Below are 16,082 nucleotides of genomic sequence, written 5' to 3'. Positions count from 1 at the left end.
CGTGCCGTTGGACCTGCAGTTTATGTGTGACTCTTGCCCTAATTACATCGCCTAATGCGGTGTTAAGAAACAGAAGAATGTCCTGGAATCCCCAGCTGTCACCTGTGAAACAGTTAAACGGACGGCTCTGTAAGTGTTGGCCAAAGATGAGGTTTTGTTGCGCCATCCAGTGGCGAAAGGAGCTAACTGGAATCATGTCTGTGAAACATTGTTTCTCAAGTTATTAATGAATACTGCTATGTGATTATACAGGATTATTATTATGCCAGTTTATTGTTGTGATTATTTCGTTATTATTACTGTAACTGCTGCCATTGTATTGCTTTGCTTTTCCCATCGTTGCTATTTGATATTAATGCTGAGATTTCATATCTCAGTTTTCTGGTTTGCCCAAGTCACTAACACAATAACTGCTTATTTGCATAAATTTGATGAACTTCACGTTAATAATTCCACAATTGGTAATTTCATATTGTTAATTTCGTAAAAATTGAAGGTTGTCTACATTTCTAATCATCCAATATGGAGATCGATCGCAATTCAGTAATTCCATGAATCTAAGATGATTAATAGTTTGCTGCGGAGGATTAATATGAATGTTGAATCAAAACTATATATATTCCTAATCAAGTTTTTTTTAGCAATATTGCGCATCAAACACTCCCGGTCAGGAACAACACAGGTTAGATACGAGTAAAGCTCCCTCTACACTGTCCCATCACACTCTCCCAGGACAGGTACAATACGGGTTTGATAAAGAGCAACGTTCCCTCTACACTGCCCCATCAAACTTTCCCAGGGCAGGTACTGCACGGGTTAGATACAGAGTAAAGCTCCATCTACACTGTCCCATCAAACACTCGCAGGGCAGGTACAACACGGGTGATATGCCGAGTAAAGCTCCCTCTACAGAGTCCCATCAAACACTCCCAAGTCAGGTACAGCACGGGTTAGGTACATAGTAAAGCTCCCTCTACACTGTACCATCAAACACTCGCAGGGGAGGTACAACACGGGTGAGATACCGAGTAAAGCTCCCTCTACAGAGTCCCATCAAACACTCCTAATTCAGGTACAGCACGGGTTAGATACAGAGTAAAGCTCCCTCTACACTGTCCCATCAATCACTCCCAGGGCAGGTACAGCACGGGTTAGATACAGAGTAAAGCTCCCGCTACACCGTCCCATCAAACACCAGCAGGATAGGTGCAGCACCGATTAGATACAGAGTAAAGCTCCCTCTACACTTTCCCATCAACCACTTTCAGGGCAGGTACAGCAGGGGTTAGATACAATGTAAAACTTCCTCTACACTGTCCCATCAAACACTGCCAGGGCAGGTACAGAGTACGGGAGAGATAATCGAGGAGTTCCGGCAGGATCAGGGTCAGATTGTGGGTGAAATTGTGAAAACAATGGACTTGTATTTCCAAATCAACAATAAATATTATTTTTATTCTATTACATGACACTGATGGCGTACTTTACTCATTTTAATTACTTTGTTACTGATTCTACTTTTATCGCCCTCGCTTCTGAAAGCCGTGGGCTTGGAATCTCTTCGGTCCCCGCGTTGAGTGAGTTCTTGTCCAGGCTTCTCAGCTCTTTGCTTCACCGTGTCTCACTGCACTTAATACAGCGCGGCATCTGACAGGCGAGCCGTGTTAATGGTGAGAGTGGTGGAGCCTTTCTCACCGTCCACGGACACTTTAAACCTGCCCTCAACACTTTCTTCTCTGAATGTGGAGCTGAGATGGGGGCCTGATTGGAGAACTGCCGGTACCAGTACACGAAATTATTTGTAGTGAAAGTAGCTTTGTGATGAAACGAAATGATTTGTCCTTCGGTTCCCCGATACAGCGATATTTGGAATGTCTCTGAGTGACAACGAACAGCTGCCAAACCAAGAACAATTAAATTAATGATACATGAAAGGAGAATGTAACAAAGTGAGTGGATACAGACAGAATGATCGACTCTATCTATCTATCTATCCATCTATCTATCTATCTATCTATCTATCTATCTATCTATCTATCTAACTATCTATCTATCTATCTATCTATCTATCTATCTATCTATCTATCTATCTATCTATCTATCTATCTATCTATCTATCTATCTATCTATCTATCCATCTATCTGTCTGTCTATCTATCTTTCTATTTAATCTATCTATCAAATCTATCTATCTCTCTATACATCTATTTCTCTATCTATCTATCTATCGATCTATCTAATCTATCTATCAGATCTATCTATCGATCTATTTCTCTATCTATCTATCTATCTATCTATACATCTATTTCTCTATCTATCTATCTATCTATCTATCTATCTATCTCTCTCTCTCTCTCTTTCTATCTATCTATCTACTATCTTATCTATTTCTCTATATATCTATTTCTCTACCTATCTATCTGTCTATCTATATATCTATCTATCTATCTATTTCTCTATCTATTTCGCTCTCTCTCTCTCTCTCTCTCTCTATCTATCTATCTATCTACCTATCTATCTATCTATCTATCGATCTATCTATAGAAGCAGAGCTCTTTGTCTGTCCATCTATTTACTCTGTATGTTGTACAACCAAACATAGAACATCTTAGTTAAAATGTTTCGATTCACTGTAACTGTAGTTATAGCTAAAGATATTATAACTTTATCCAGAGGGAAGTTTGAACACGGGAAACTAACATTCCTGAATATCACCGGCATTTCTAAAGTACTTGATTTGAGGAAAGGTTAAGGGTGCAGCGGAGACGCGGCAGCAAAAGGATATTGTGCAGCTGGAGCCGCTCTTTGCCTCACTGTGTCCCCACCGCACAGTGATACACTCCGGCGTCTCTGGCCGAGGTGCCGTCTAAAGAGATGGTGTTGGACTTCTTCACTCGGTCAAAAGACAGTTTGTAGCGCCCTGTAGTCTTATTCCCCTGGTATATGGAGCCTATAAATGTCGGCGCCCCCGTCAGTGCTTGCCTGTACCAGACTACTGTATCCCCAGTACCAAGGGAGAGCCGGCAGTCCAGTTCAGTCCGTTCCCCTTCCCGAGACACCACCTGCTCAGCGGGTGAGATCCGATCCTCACACCGAACGGCTGTGAACAAAACAAACTCACTCAGCAACCACAAGCTATTGAGAGATTAATGAAACAAGGCGCCTGATTTGATAAATGAACTCACACAACATCAACAGCACCAGGGCTCCAATTGGAAACAGGTCTTTGCGGAGGTTCCTGTTCATGACGATCAAGATGGGCAAAAGACGGATCAATCAGGGTCTGATTTCCAGACTAGACCTTGCTGCCGAGTCCCGGACTTTCAATGGTTGGGAGAGGGAGGAGAGGGGAGAGCTTCACTTTCACCCTGCACAGTGTGAGACTGATTGGCGACATTCTCACCAATCGGCCTATATTGTCACCTGACGTCATTCACAGTCCCACTCGGGGATTGGCTGTCTCTCAAATCAGAGACCCCTTGTACCGTCACTGGGAAGGAATTCCACTGGTCGCTAACATAGAAACATAGAAGATAGGAGCAGGAGTGGTCATTCGGCCCCTCGAGCCTGCTCCGCCATTTAATGAGATCATGGCTGATCATCCAAATTCAGTACCATGTCCCTGCTGTGTGTAACGACAGATTAAATTGTTCAGGAAGATTTGATCTGTGTCGTATTTCTATCTCAAATGGTCATCGTCGTCTTAGAGTCATAGAATTTTACAGCAACACCAGCTTCTTCCAAACTTTCTGTTTTCTCCTTTTTACTCCTTTAAATGAATATTTACCTCATATTTCCTTCTCTTATCCGTCCTCTTTATAGCTACCGTGACGTACCTTTGGCTCGATGCTTTCGTTGTATAAGACAAGCAGAAACGGAAATTATTGAGTGTCCTTTAAGTCATATATCAATGTGAATGCTCCTGACAGACAGGTCCGCCACCTAGTGGTGATTTCGGGTAAATGCGTATCTGTCGAATTTGTCAAACTGAGTATTCACTCTCTGAATTATTTGTATTTTGTTCCTATTTATTTTACTGTGAACAGGATGCAAAACGCCATAAAATGTTACATAAAGTTTATTTTTAATTTCATTCTCTGGATGTCGGCGTCACTGGCAAGGCCGACATTTTTTGGCCTTCCCTAGTTGTCCTGACGACTGTCTGTAGCTTCCTAAGTGAGTATTTAATAATATGACCCCACCCTATTTGATGTATCCCAGTGAAATCACGGTTTCCCTCAGGGATTCCTACACGTGCGTCCCCCTAAAGTGGCGACACCATTAACTATTTATTTAAACCTGTAGACCTTTGCCAGGTGCCACTAAATGGCAATACTGCAATTCTGAATGTTTGTTTTTTAAAGGGAGACCCAAGATGGTGAGGATGAATGTCTTGAACTCGATGATGGAGATAGACGAGACCTATTGTACAGGATGTCTCACCGTTTGCCCCAATGTGCGTTTTCGCATAGTAATACACCCCGGAGTCTGGAGCCGCGGTATCCCACACACCGAAAATGTTATAACTCCTATTTCTGTCAACAAACAAATCGAACCCTCCGCTCCCGTTGGTTGTATTACAGTGATTGGCAGAGATTGTAAATTCCGGTGCCCGGCCCGGTAATTGCCGGTACCATGAAATCCTATCGCTGTTCCTGGTGGTCGCATCGCACCGGATTTTGAACCGATTATCCCTCCACCGCCGTCACCTGCTCGGTTTCGGAAATCCCACCTCACTACGGACCCCTGCTAATACAAGACAAACTGGCAACACGCTCAATAGGATTGATTGGGGAATGACACTCAAAGGGTTGCTGGTGGATGAGCAATGGCAAACATTCAAAGATCACATGGATGAACTACAAAATTTGTCAATCCCAATTTGCCATAAAAATAAAACAAAAAAGGTGACTCAACCGTGGCTAACAAGCGAAATTAGGGATAGCATAAGATCCAAGGAGAGGACATATAAATTGGCCATAAAAGCAGTAAACTTGAGGATTGGGAGCAGTTTAGGATTCAACAAAGGAGGACAAAGGGACTAATTAAGAGGGGGGAAAGAGAGTATGAGAGTAAGCGTGCAGGGATCATAATAACTGACTGTAAAAGCTTTTATAGATATGTGAAGAGAAAAAGTTTGGTGAAATCAAGCGTAGGTCCCTTGCAGTCAGACTTGGGGGAATTTATAATGGGGAACAAAGAAATGGCAGACCAATTAAATACATATTTCGGCTCTGTCTTCACAAAGGAGGACAGAAGTAACCTCCCAAAGATGTCGGGGAACATAGGGTCTAATGACAGGGAGGAACTGATAGAAATCAATATTTGTTGGGAAATGGTGTTAGGGAAATTGATGGGATTGAGGGCTGATAAATCCCCAGGGTCTGATAGTCTACATCCTAGGGTACTTAAGGAAGTGGCCCTAGAAATAGTAGATGCATTGCTGGTCATCTTCCAAAATTCGACAGACTCTGGAACAGTGCCCATGGATTGGTGGGTAGCTAATTATACCCAACTGTTCAAAATGGGTGGTAGAGAGAAAACGGGGAATTATGGACCGGTAAGCCTGACATCGGTAGTGGGGAAAATGCTAGAGTCCATTATAAAGGATGTAATAGCAGAGCACTTGGAAAAAAGTGACCGGATCGGACAAAGTCAACTTGGATTTACAAAAGGAAAATCGTGCTTGAATAATCTACTGCAATTTTTGGAGGATGTAACTGGTAAAATAGGTAAGGGAGAACCAGTGGATGTGGTGTATTTGGACTTTCAGAAGGCTTTCAATAAGGTCCTGCATAAGAGGTCCAAAGATGTGCGGGTTAGGTTGATTGGCTATGATAAATTAACCCTTAGTGTTAGGGGGATTAAATACGTGGGGTTACGTGGATAGGGTGGGATATGTGTTGGTGTAGGAGTTACGGGGATCTGGTGGGATATGTGTCGGTGCAGGCTCGATGGGCCGAAATGGCCTCTATCTGCACTTTGGGGTTTCTGTGATTCTTCTGTGATTCTGTGAAGAGATTAGCGTGTAAAGTTAAGGCACATGGGATTGGGGGCAAGATATTGACTTGGATAGAGAACTGTTTGCAGACAGAATGCAAAGAGTTGGAATAAACGGGTCTTTTTCCGAGTGGCAGGCAGTGACTAGTGGGGTACTGCAGGGATCGGTCCATGGACCCCAGCTATTCACAATGGCCCAGAAATTCGGGTCCCAATGCGTATTCGGGTCCCAAAGGGTATCAGAACTGCCAAATGGAAACAGACACTGCGGATAGAGGATCACTTCCGCAACAACTCGGACTCCCGGCGCATGTGGCAAGGCATCCAGTCCATCACTGACTACAAGGGCAAAAACACCAGTCCCCCGGTCAGCGACGCCTCCCTTCCGGAGGAGCTTAACAACTTCTACGCTCGCTTCGACAGGAACAACAAGGAGCCGGCTACCAAAGCCTTGCCACCCCCGGAAGACCAGGTGCTCACTCTGTCGACCTCCGACATAAGGGGCGCTCTACGCAGAGTGAACACACGAAAGGCTACTGGACCGGATAGCATCCCTGGACGGGTACTCAAGGAATGTGCTGATCAGCTGGCTGATGTCTTCACCGCCATCTTCAACCTGTCATTGGCCCAGGCAGTAGTCCCTACATGCTTCAAGACCGCCACCATCATTCCTGTGCCTAAACAAGCGGCTGTGACGTGTCTGAACGACTATCGACCTGTCGCACTCACACCCATCATAATGAAATGTTTCGACAGACTGGTCTTAGCCCACATCAAAGCCAGTGTTCCTGCCTCCCTTGACCAACACCAGTCTGCCTATCGGGCAAACAGATCAACGGAGGATACAATCACAACTGCTCTACACTCGGCACTGAATCACTTAGATGGTAAGGAGACCTACATCAGAATGTTGTTTATAGACTACAGCTCAGCATTCAACACTATCGTCCCCAACAAGCTGGCCACCAAATTCCAAACTCTTGGCCTGAACACTTCCCTCTGCAACTGGACCCTGGACTTCCTAACAAACAGACCCCAGTCTGTCAAATTAGGTAACCACATCTCCACCCCCTGACCCTGAACACGGGGGCCCCACAAGGATGTGTGCTGAGCCCCCTCCTCTACTCCCTCTTCACCCACGACTGTGTGGCTGTTAATGGTTCCAACACCATCATCAAGTTTGCAGATGACACCACGGTAGTAGGCCAGATCACCAACAACGATGAGTCAGCCTACAGGGAGGAGGTCCAGCATCTCGTGAAGTGGTGCGCCGACAACAACCTGGCCCTTAACACCAAGAAAACAAAGGAAATAATCGTGGACTTTAGGAAGTCCAATGGCGCAAGTCACACCCCCATCCACATCAATGGGGCGGAGGTGGAAAGGGTGGCCAGCTTTAAGTTCCTCGGAGTCCACATCACGGAAGACCTCTCCTGGTCCCTCAACACCTCCTCTCTGGTGAAGAAGGCCCAGCAGCGCCTATATTTCTTGAGGAGGCTGAAGGGATGTAATCTGTCACCCCCGATCCTCTCTAACTTCTACCGCTGCACTATAGAGAGCATCCTGACAAACTGTATCACGGTATGGTACGGCAGCTGTAGCTCCCATGACCGGAAAGCCCTGCAGCGGGTAGTCAAAACTGCCCAACGCATTACCGGCACCCGGCTACCGACCATAGAACATATCTATCAGAAACGCTGCCTACGGAGGGCACGGTCCATCATCAAAGACCCTACCCACCCCAGCCACAGTCTGTTCACCCTCCTACCATCTGGAAGACGCTACAGATGCATTCGCACCCGTACGACCAGATTTAGGAACAGCTTCTTTCCCAGGGCTGTCATCCTACTGAACTCCACAAATAAACACTAAAGCCTGCACACCTGCCGATGCACTTTATTATGGTCATATTTATGCTAATATATATGTACAAATGTATGTTGAAATGTTTATGTGTCCTAATCCAAATTGTACACTCTCGGGAGCCGCAAGCCTACATTTCGTTGTACTGCACTTGTGCACTAACAATGGCAATAAACGTTGATTTGATTTGATTTGATTTGATTTGTGAGTACGCATGGGTACTCACGCGTGGACGCGATGGAAGTGCCGGTTTCTTGCATGCACTGTGCACGCGCGGGAAACCGGCTCTTCTGTTCCTCTGAATGAAGGGGTTCAGAGGTCGAACACGTGCATGCGGGAGCCTGCACGTGCGCTTTGAACTTACATTTTTTTTACAGGTTTTTCCGTGAGGGTAAGTCCTTAGAATTTAGAAATGTAAAAACCAGGCTTAAGGCCTGTATTTTAAAGGTAAGTGGTCAATTAATTAAAACTAAAACATTTTTTCCACAGGTTTATTATTTTTAAATACTTTAAAGCAAGGTAAGTTTACTTTTAGCCCCGTTTTTTCATAAAATTATTTTTCTCAAAAATTTAAATTATTGTTTAAAATAGTTATTTAATGTGTGACCAAAACTGCACACAATACTCAAGATGTGGTCTCACCAAGGCCCTGTACAACTGAAGCAAGACATCCTTGTTCCTGTACTCAAACCCTCTTGCTATGAAGGCCAACATACTATTTGCCTTCTTAACCACCTGCTGCACCTGCATGCGACTGGTGCACAAGGACACCCAGGTCTCGTTGCACTTCCCCTTCTCCCAATCTATTGCCATTCAGATAATAATCTGCCATCCTATTTTTGCCACCAAAGTGGATAACCTCACATTTATCCACGTTATATTGCATCTGCCATGGTTCTGCCCAATCATCCAACCTGTCCAAATCATCCTGGAGTTTCTCGGCATCCTCCTCACAGCACACACGCCGACCCAGCTTTGTGTTATCTGCGAATTTGGAGATATTGCATCTAGTTCCCTTGTCTAGGTCATTAATATATATTGGCCCAGAAATTCTGGTCGGGGGCTTCCCGCGGGTGCAAGCCCCCGACCTGCACTTACCTTGCGCGCCGGCAGTTGTGCTCTGGGCTCCTGTGGAATTCCGCTCCGGGGCCTGCTCCAACTTCCGCTGCCAGGGGCGTAGTTAGTGCGATGCGTCCCCTGGGATCACGTGAGCCATGGGCAGCTTTCACTGACCTCCGGACATCCGAAAGTGAGTTAAGTACTTTTTTGAAGTGTAGTCATTGTTGTAACGTGGAGAAAAATAGCAGCTAATTTGTGCACAGCAATATGATACTTGACCAGATACTGGCCCTGAAATTGCTGTGTATGACTGAGTACGCTGCCGTATTCCCTTTGAAATGCCCAGCAAGCTCGGGGTTTCCACATGTGCGAAATCTGGAACTTGCGGCCTGTCAGCGTGCTTGGTCAAAGGTTTTATGGAAGGTGTTAATAATGGAAAAGAGGGAGGCGGAGTGGTTTAGGGAGGGAATTTCAGAACATGCAGCCGAGATGGCTGATGGTGTGGCTGCCAATAATGGAGTCGGAGGAATGGTTAGTTTCACTCGCTGTCACTAATCAGACAGAGGTGGTTGACGGGGTTCGGGTTTGATTAAAGTTCAGCTGGGGCACACAAGGGGATGATTTTCTCTGGTCGCTCTGCTTTGCCGACATCACCAATAGAGCGGCAAATCTTTGGTCGCTCTTTTAGACTATTTCGCGCTGCTCCTTTGGGACCCCCAATCGAAAGTGCATTAACTTAGAATGCGATCAATATTTAAGTAGAAATAAAGACCGGATGACATGTGCCCCACAGAGCGAGCAACTCGGTGTAAACACGAATGTTACAGGAGATTTAAATTAATGCTCTCGTGAGCCTTCTTACTTCGGCAGAAAATAAACAAACACTCAGCAAACTGATTGATTCGGGCCCATTAAATAAATCCCCAAAACTCAGCAAAGCTGAAGCTTTCATCACTCCGAAGACTGCGCTGAGTGACAGACTCCACCCTCAGGTGTATTAAGCTGTGGATCAAAGGGTTTCAACTGACCTATGACCCTCACGACGTCTATTCCGGTCCAGGATTGGGATTTTAGTGGGACCGACTGGTTTGTGTTTGGGGTTTTTATTGTCGGTAAGGATGAGTTCAATCAAGTCCTATTCAAACTAAAGTATCTATCTATATATATATATATAATTGCTCTTCTGTCTGTCTGTCTGTCTGTCTGGCTGGCTGTCTGTCTGTCTGTCCATCCTCTTTACACTCAAAAGTTATAGAGTGTACCTACACGTGTGTTACATCAAAAGAAAGCTTACGATTCCAGAACGGTCATAAGCGTATTTACTTTTCGGTGAGACAATAATTGGGCCGACGGTATCCAAAAAACTTTCAAAATTCCGCTCATTATCCCCTCATTAGCATTGAGTGACGTGAAGGTTGACCAATCGCACAGTCGAGTGACTTGACAGTCGACCAATCGCTGCATCACGGGGGCGGGTTCATTGCGTGTGCGGGCGGGCCATCCTACAGTTGAGTGATGTGATGATTGACCAATCCTACAGTTCAGTGACCTGACGGTTGACCAATGTGTGGGCGGGTCTAATCATTCTCAACTGAGGTGAGTGTCTGCCATCTTGATTCCTAACGATTTTTGCCCCACTTTCTGTGTGTTTATTTTTCCCACTTTCTGTGTGTACCCCGTTAGGTTCTTTTGTGCAGTTGTCTTCTTAGCTATGGGGTGCTTAAAAACCTGAACTTTGATATTTTGGAATCTGTCTTTATTGTAGTGGATGCACGGAGCCGCTGCCTAGCAGCACAGGAAGCCTGGGCCTCGAGTTCACCGGATTCCCAGCGCGCCCGGAACCTGCCGAGCCTGCTGAATACCCTGGCCTTTCTCACTCTCCCCCCCCAGTCTCTCTCTCTCTCGCTCTCTTCCCCGCACAGCCCGAAAGCCCTGGGGAACAGGGAAGTGAGCAGCTGAGCGGCGGCGTCTCTCTCTCCCGGAACCTGTCGAAAATGCTGAAGGCCCTCGGCATCTCACTCCCCCCACAGTCTCTCTTCCCCGTGCAGCCCGAAGGTCCGGGGGAAGAGAGCAGGTGAGAGGCAGTGTCTCTCTCTCCCCCCCCACCACAGCGAAAGGCGTTCGTCTGCCGCCCGGCCAACCGGTTTGCGGCGGCGTCGCTCTCTCACCCCCACTGCAGCAAAAGGAGTTCGTCTGCCGCCCAGCCAACCAGTTCCAAAGGCCCGCCGCGTTCACCATGAGCAACCCTGGGCTCGCTTCGGAGCGATGGGCACCCGGCCTCACGATGTCAGACTGACTCCGTTCTGGTACCGGAAAGGGGGGAGGGAGACTGGGTGGGGGGGAGGGAGAGGGGCAGGGAGAGAGGGAGGGGTGGAGGGAGAAGGGGAGGGGGGGCGGGAGAGGGGGAGGGGAGGAGGGAGGGGGGAGGGAGGGAGAGAGAGAGAGCGAGGAGGGGCTGACGAGCGAGAAGGGGGAGGGGGTGAAGAAGGAGGAGGAGGAGGGGGGCAGGGGGAGAAAAAAAGGGGAAAAAAACAGAACAGGCTCCCCCTTCACCCCCCTTTACCCCAATTCCCCCCCTTTCCCCCCCTTTCCCCCCCTCTTTCCCCCTTTTCCCCCCTTCCCCCCCTTTCCCCCCTTTCCCCCACCTCCTTCTCTCTCTCCTTCCCTCTCTCTCTGTCGCTCTCTCCTTCCCTCTCTCTCCCTCTCCTTCACTCTCTCTCTCTCTCTCTCCTTCCGTCTCTCTCTCCTTCCCTCTCTGTCTCTCTCTCTCCTTCCCTCTCTCTCTCTCTCTCTCTCCTTCCCTCTCTCTCTCTCGCCCTCCTTCCCTCTCTCTCTCTCTCTCTCCTTCCCTCTCTGCCTCTCTCTCCTTCCCTCTCTCACTCTCACCTTCCCTCTCTCTCTCTCTCTGTCTCTCCTTCGCTCTCTCTCTCTCTCTGTTTATCTCTCGTTCCCTCTCTCTCTCTGTTTCTCTCCCTTCCCTCTCTCTCTCTCTCTCTCCCCTTCCTCTCTCTCTCTCCTTCCCTCTCTGTCACTCTCTCCCCTTCCCCCTCTCTCTCTCTCTCTCTCCTTCCCTCTCTCTCTCTCCTTCCCTCTCTCTCTCTCTCCTTCCCTCTCTCTCTCTCTCTCCTTCCCTCTCTCTCTCTGTCTCTCTCTCCTTCCCTCTCCAAACGGGGCGGTACCGAATTTCTAGCCCTCTCCCTCTCTCTCCCCCCAATCTCTCTCTCTCTCCCAGTTTCTCTCTCTCTCCCCGTCTCTCTCTCCTCACTTAGTCTCTCTCTCTCTCTCTCTCTCTATCTATCTCCCAGTCTCCCTCCCCCAGTCTCCCAGTCTCTCTCTCTCCTCCAGACTCTCCCTCTTCCAGTCTCTCTCTCCCAGTCACTATCTCTCCTCCAGTCTCTCCCACCTCCAGTATCTCTCCCTCCCCAATCTCTCTCTCGCTCCCCATCTCTCTATCTCTCTCTCTCTGTCTACCAGTCGCTCTATCTCTCTCTCTACCCAGTCTCTCTCCCTTCTCCCGTCTCTCTCTCTCTCTCCCCCAGTCTCTCTCTCTCCACCCCGTCTCTCTCCCCAGTCTCTCTCTCTCTCTCCCCCAGTCTCTCTCTTTCTCTCCCCCAGTCTCTCTCTCTCTCCCCAGTCTCTCGCCTCTCTCTCCCCCGTCTCTCTTTCTCTCTCTCCCCAGTCTCTCTCCTCTCTCTCCCCCCAGTCTCTCTCTCTCCCCCAGTCTCTCTCTCTCCCAGTCTCTCTCTCTCTCCTCCAGTCTCTCTCTCCCCCAGTCTTTCTCTCCTCCAGTCTCTCTCTTCCCCCAGTCTCTCTCTTCCCCCAGTCTCTCTCTCTCTCCCCTCCAGTCTCCCTCTCCCTCCACTCTCTCTCTCTCCCCCCAGTCTTTCTCTCCACCCCCAGTCTTTCTCTCCCCCCCCAACCCCCACCCCAGTCTCTCTCACTCCCCCAGTCTCTCTCTCCCCCCATTCTCTCTCTCCCCCCAGTCTCACTCTCTCTCTCCCCTCCAGTCTCCCTCTCCCTCCACTCTCTCTCTCTCCCCCCAGTCTTTCTCTCTATCTCCCCCACTCTCTCCCTCTCCCCCCCCACCCCGGTCTCTGTCTCTCCCCCCAGTCTCTCTATCGCTCTCTCTCCCCCTCAGTCTCTCTCTCTCTCTTTCTCTATCTCCCCATTCTCTCTCTCTCTCCCCAGTCCCTCTCTCTACCCCTCAGTCGCTCTCTCTCTCTCTCCCTCAGTCGCTCTCTCTCTCCCCTCAGTCTCTCTCTCTCTCTATCTCCCCAGTCTCTCTCTCCCCGTCTCTCCCTCTCTCTCTCTCCCCATCTCTCTCTCTCGCTCCCCCCTCAGTCGCTCTCTCTCTCCCCCTCAGTCTCTCTCTCTCTCTCTCTATCTCCCCTTTCTCTCTCTCTCTCCCCAGTCTCTCTCTTCTCTCTCCCCCTCGGTCTCTCTTTCTCTCTCTCTATCTCTATCTCCCCATTCTCTCTCTCCCTCCCCAGTCTCTGTCTTCTCTCTCCCCCAGTCTCTCTACTCTCTGTCTCTCCCCTGTCTCTCTCTCTCCCCCTCAGTCCCTATCTCTCTCCCCCTCAGTCCCTCTCTCTCTCCCCCTCAGTCCCTCTCTATATATCTCCCCAGTCTCTCTCTCTATCTCCCCGTCTCTCTCTCTCTCCCTCTCTCCCCCCAGTCTCTCTACTCTTTCTCTCTCCCCGTCTCTCTCCCCCCAGTCTCTCTCTCTCCTTCCCTCTCTGTCTCTGTCTGTCTCACTCTCCTTCCCTCTCTCTCTCCTTCCCTCTCTCTATCTGTCTCTCTCTCCTTCCCTCTCTCTCTCTGTCTCTCTCTCCTTCCCTCTCTCTCTCTATCTCCTTCCCTCTCCCTCCCCTCTCTCCCTCCCCTCTCTTCCCCCTCCCCCTCTCCTCCCTCCCCCCTCCCCCACATTCTCCCCCCTTCCCTACCCCCCTTCCCTCCCCCCTTCCCTCCCCCCTCCCTCCCCTACCCCCTTCCCTCCCCCTCCCCCTCCCTCCAACCCCGCTCCCCCCTCCTGCTCCCCCCTCCCCCTTACCTCCCGCCCCCTCCCCCTCCCCCTCCCCCTTCTCCCCCTCCCCCTCCTCCCCCCTTCCTCCCCTTTCCCCTTCCTCCCCCTTCCTCCCCCTTCCCCTTCCCCCCAGTCGCTCACTCTCTTCCCCCAGTCTCTTGCTCTCTCTCTTCCCCCCAGTCTCTCGCTCTCTCTCTTCCCCCTCAGTCTCTCGCTCACTCTCTTCCCCCGTCTCTCGCTCTCTCTCTTCCCCCCAGTCTCTCGCTCTCTCTCTTCCCCCAGTGGCTCGCTCTCTTCCTCCTAGTCACTCTCTCTTCCCCCCAATCGCTCTCTCTCTTCCCCCCAGTCGCTGTCTCTCTTCCCCCCAGTCGCGCTCTCTCTCTTCCCCCCAGTTGTGCTCTCTCTTCCCCCCAGTCGCTCTCTCTCTCTCTTCCAACAACAACATGCCCTCAAAAAAGCCTCGGCACCGCCGGGCACCCCCAGCTAGTCTATATATAAAGCAGTTTGTCTGTCCTTCTGTCTATCTGTCCACTGTCTGTATATCGGTCTGTCCGCTATACACTCAAACTTTATAGAGTGTACGTACACATATGTTATATCAAAAGAAAGCTGATGATCAGAGGAGTGTCATAGGCATATTTATGTTTTGGTCAGACGAAAATTGTTCGGGCAGTATACAAAAAACGCTCACAAATCCGCTCATTAGCGGTTCACCAATCCTACTGCTCATTAGCGTTGAGTGATGTGATGGCTGACCAATCCTACATTTCAGTGACCTGATGGTTGACCAATCGGTGCATCACGGGTTGGAACTAATCCTGCAGCCTCCCGAAACTTCGCCGCCATTTTATCCCCTGCTTTTCCTCAAATGCGTCGGCCAGCCAGAGCGGGAGGTGAGTTGGGGTCACTCGGGCCCATGGGATCACTCGGGCCAGGCCTGACAACCGCTCGGCCGGAGACACAGAGTGGAGGTGCGGCAGCGGCCGGCCGTCAACCGCGCAGCCCGAGACACAGAGGGGGTGAGCGGCAGTGGGCGGCCGTGAACTGCGCCGCACTGTAAATTGCCCTGGCAATGCCAGGCCTCCCAGCTAGTTAATAATATTTCACTGGCACCTTTTAGTACTCGATCCATAACTTTAAGGGAAAACAGTTGATCAGAAGCAGAAAGGACAGTTTAACCGGTCGGTTCTTTCTGTGATCGATCTTTCGGGCCGATTGGATTCTGCAGTTTGTTTTCTCGGCCGCTCCTGGAAACATTTGGGTGACAGTTTGATCCGAGGTTAATTTGGTTCCCTCTCGGTGTGTGTTTGAGCGCCTGACAGCGCGCTGCTCATTGTGGCTGCATCTGCCCGCGATTCCACACAACCCCAACAGACAGGAGCTCCACCCTACAGTCCAATGGCAGTTTTTGTACGGGGGTGAGACTGCTTTCCATCACTGTGAGTCCCAGAGAGCGCAGTAATACACTACAGCGTCAGTCAGCTGCAGCCGCGAGATGGTTAAACTGGTGAATTTAGTCGGGGTCTGGAGTTCAGCAGAGAAACGGGTTTTGGCAAAATCTGCTTTATCTTCAGCACCGCTCGAGTATTTCCACAGGATAACCTCGGGTTGTGTGTCTGGGTGTTGCCGGTACCAGTATAAAGAATAGCCGCTCTGTGTAGTATCATAGGTACAGCTTAAAGTCATCGCTTCCCCTTCTGTCTTAACTCTTGAGGCCAGAGGCTGAGTGACAGAATCGGCAAGACTCAGATCTGAAAAACTTGTTTAAAGAGAAAAAGATCAGACCGGCTGGTGTTTAAAATTCAGATTCAAAACTATGTTAGAAATGAGAGAAAAGATGAAATGAGTTTGGTCCACAATTACCTGTCAGAAATGCCCCCCACACAGCCCAGAGGCTGAGTCGCCGCATTGTCGCTGTCCGCTCTGTAAAAGGGGGGTTGGATATTTGAAGACTCCCGTTCTAACCCCCGCCCTCAATAATCTGCTGTCGTGTCTCAGGATGCTCTCACCTCACTCCCTGGTGTCCTCGGTGGTGCTGTGAGACCGGTAGGTGGTGAGCTGGCTGTCAGTGAATAGAAACACCCCGAGCTACATAGTGGAATGGTTCTGCTTTTAGAGACCGGTGGGATTGAACCCT

General features: G+C 49.2%; 1 pseudogene; it reads right to left on the bottom strand.

Moving 5' to 3' along the window:
• LOC147118432 (uncharacterized) overlaps window positions 1–15,854 on the bottom strand; it is a 38,001-nt pseudogene extending 22,147 nt beyond the window's left edge.
• Window positions 15,855–16,082: the final 228 nt, after the last annotated feature.

The sequence above is a fragment of the Somniosus microcephalus genome, chromosome 4 (genome assembly GCF_052327205.1).
Source record: "Somniosus microcephalus isolate GS21.2 chromosome 4, FLI_Smic_1.0, whole genome shotgun sequence".
In the NCBI taxonomy this organism is placed as follows: domain Eukaryota; kingdom Metazoa; phylum Chordata; class Chondrichthyes; order Squaliformes; family Somniosidae; genus Somniosus; species Somniosus microcephalus.
Note: the sequence above shows the minus strand (reverse complement) of the source record. Positions and strands in the feature narration are given on the sequence as shown.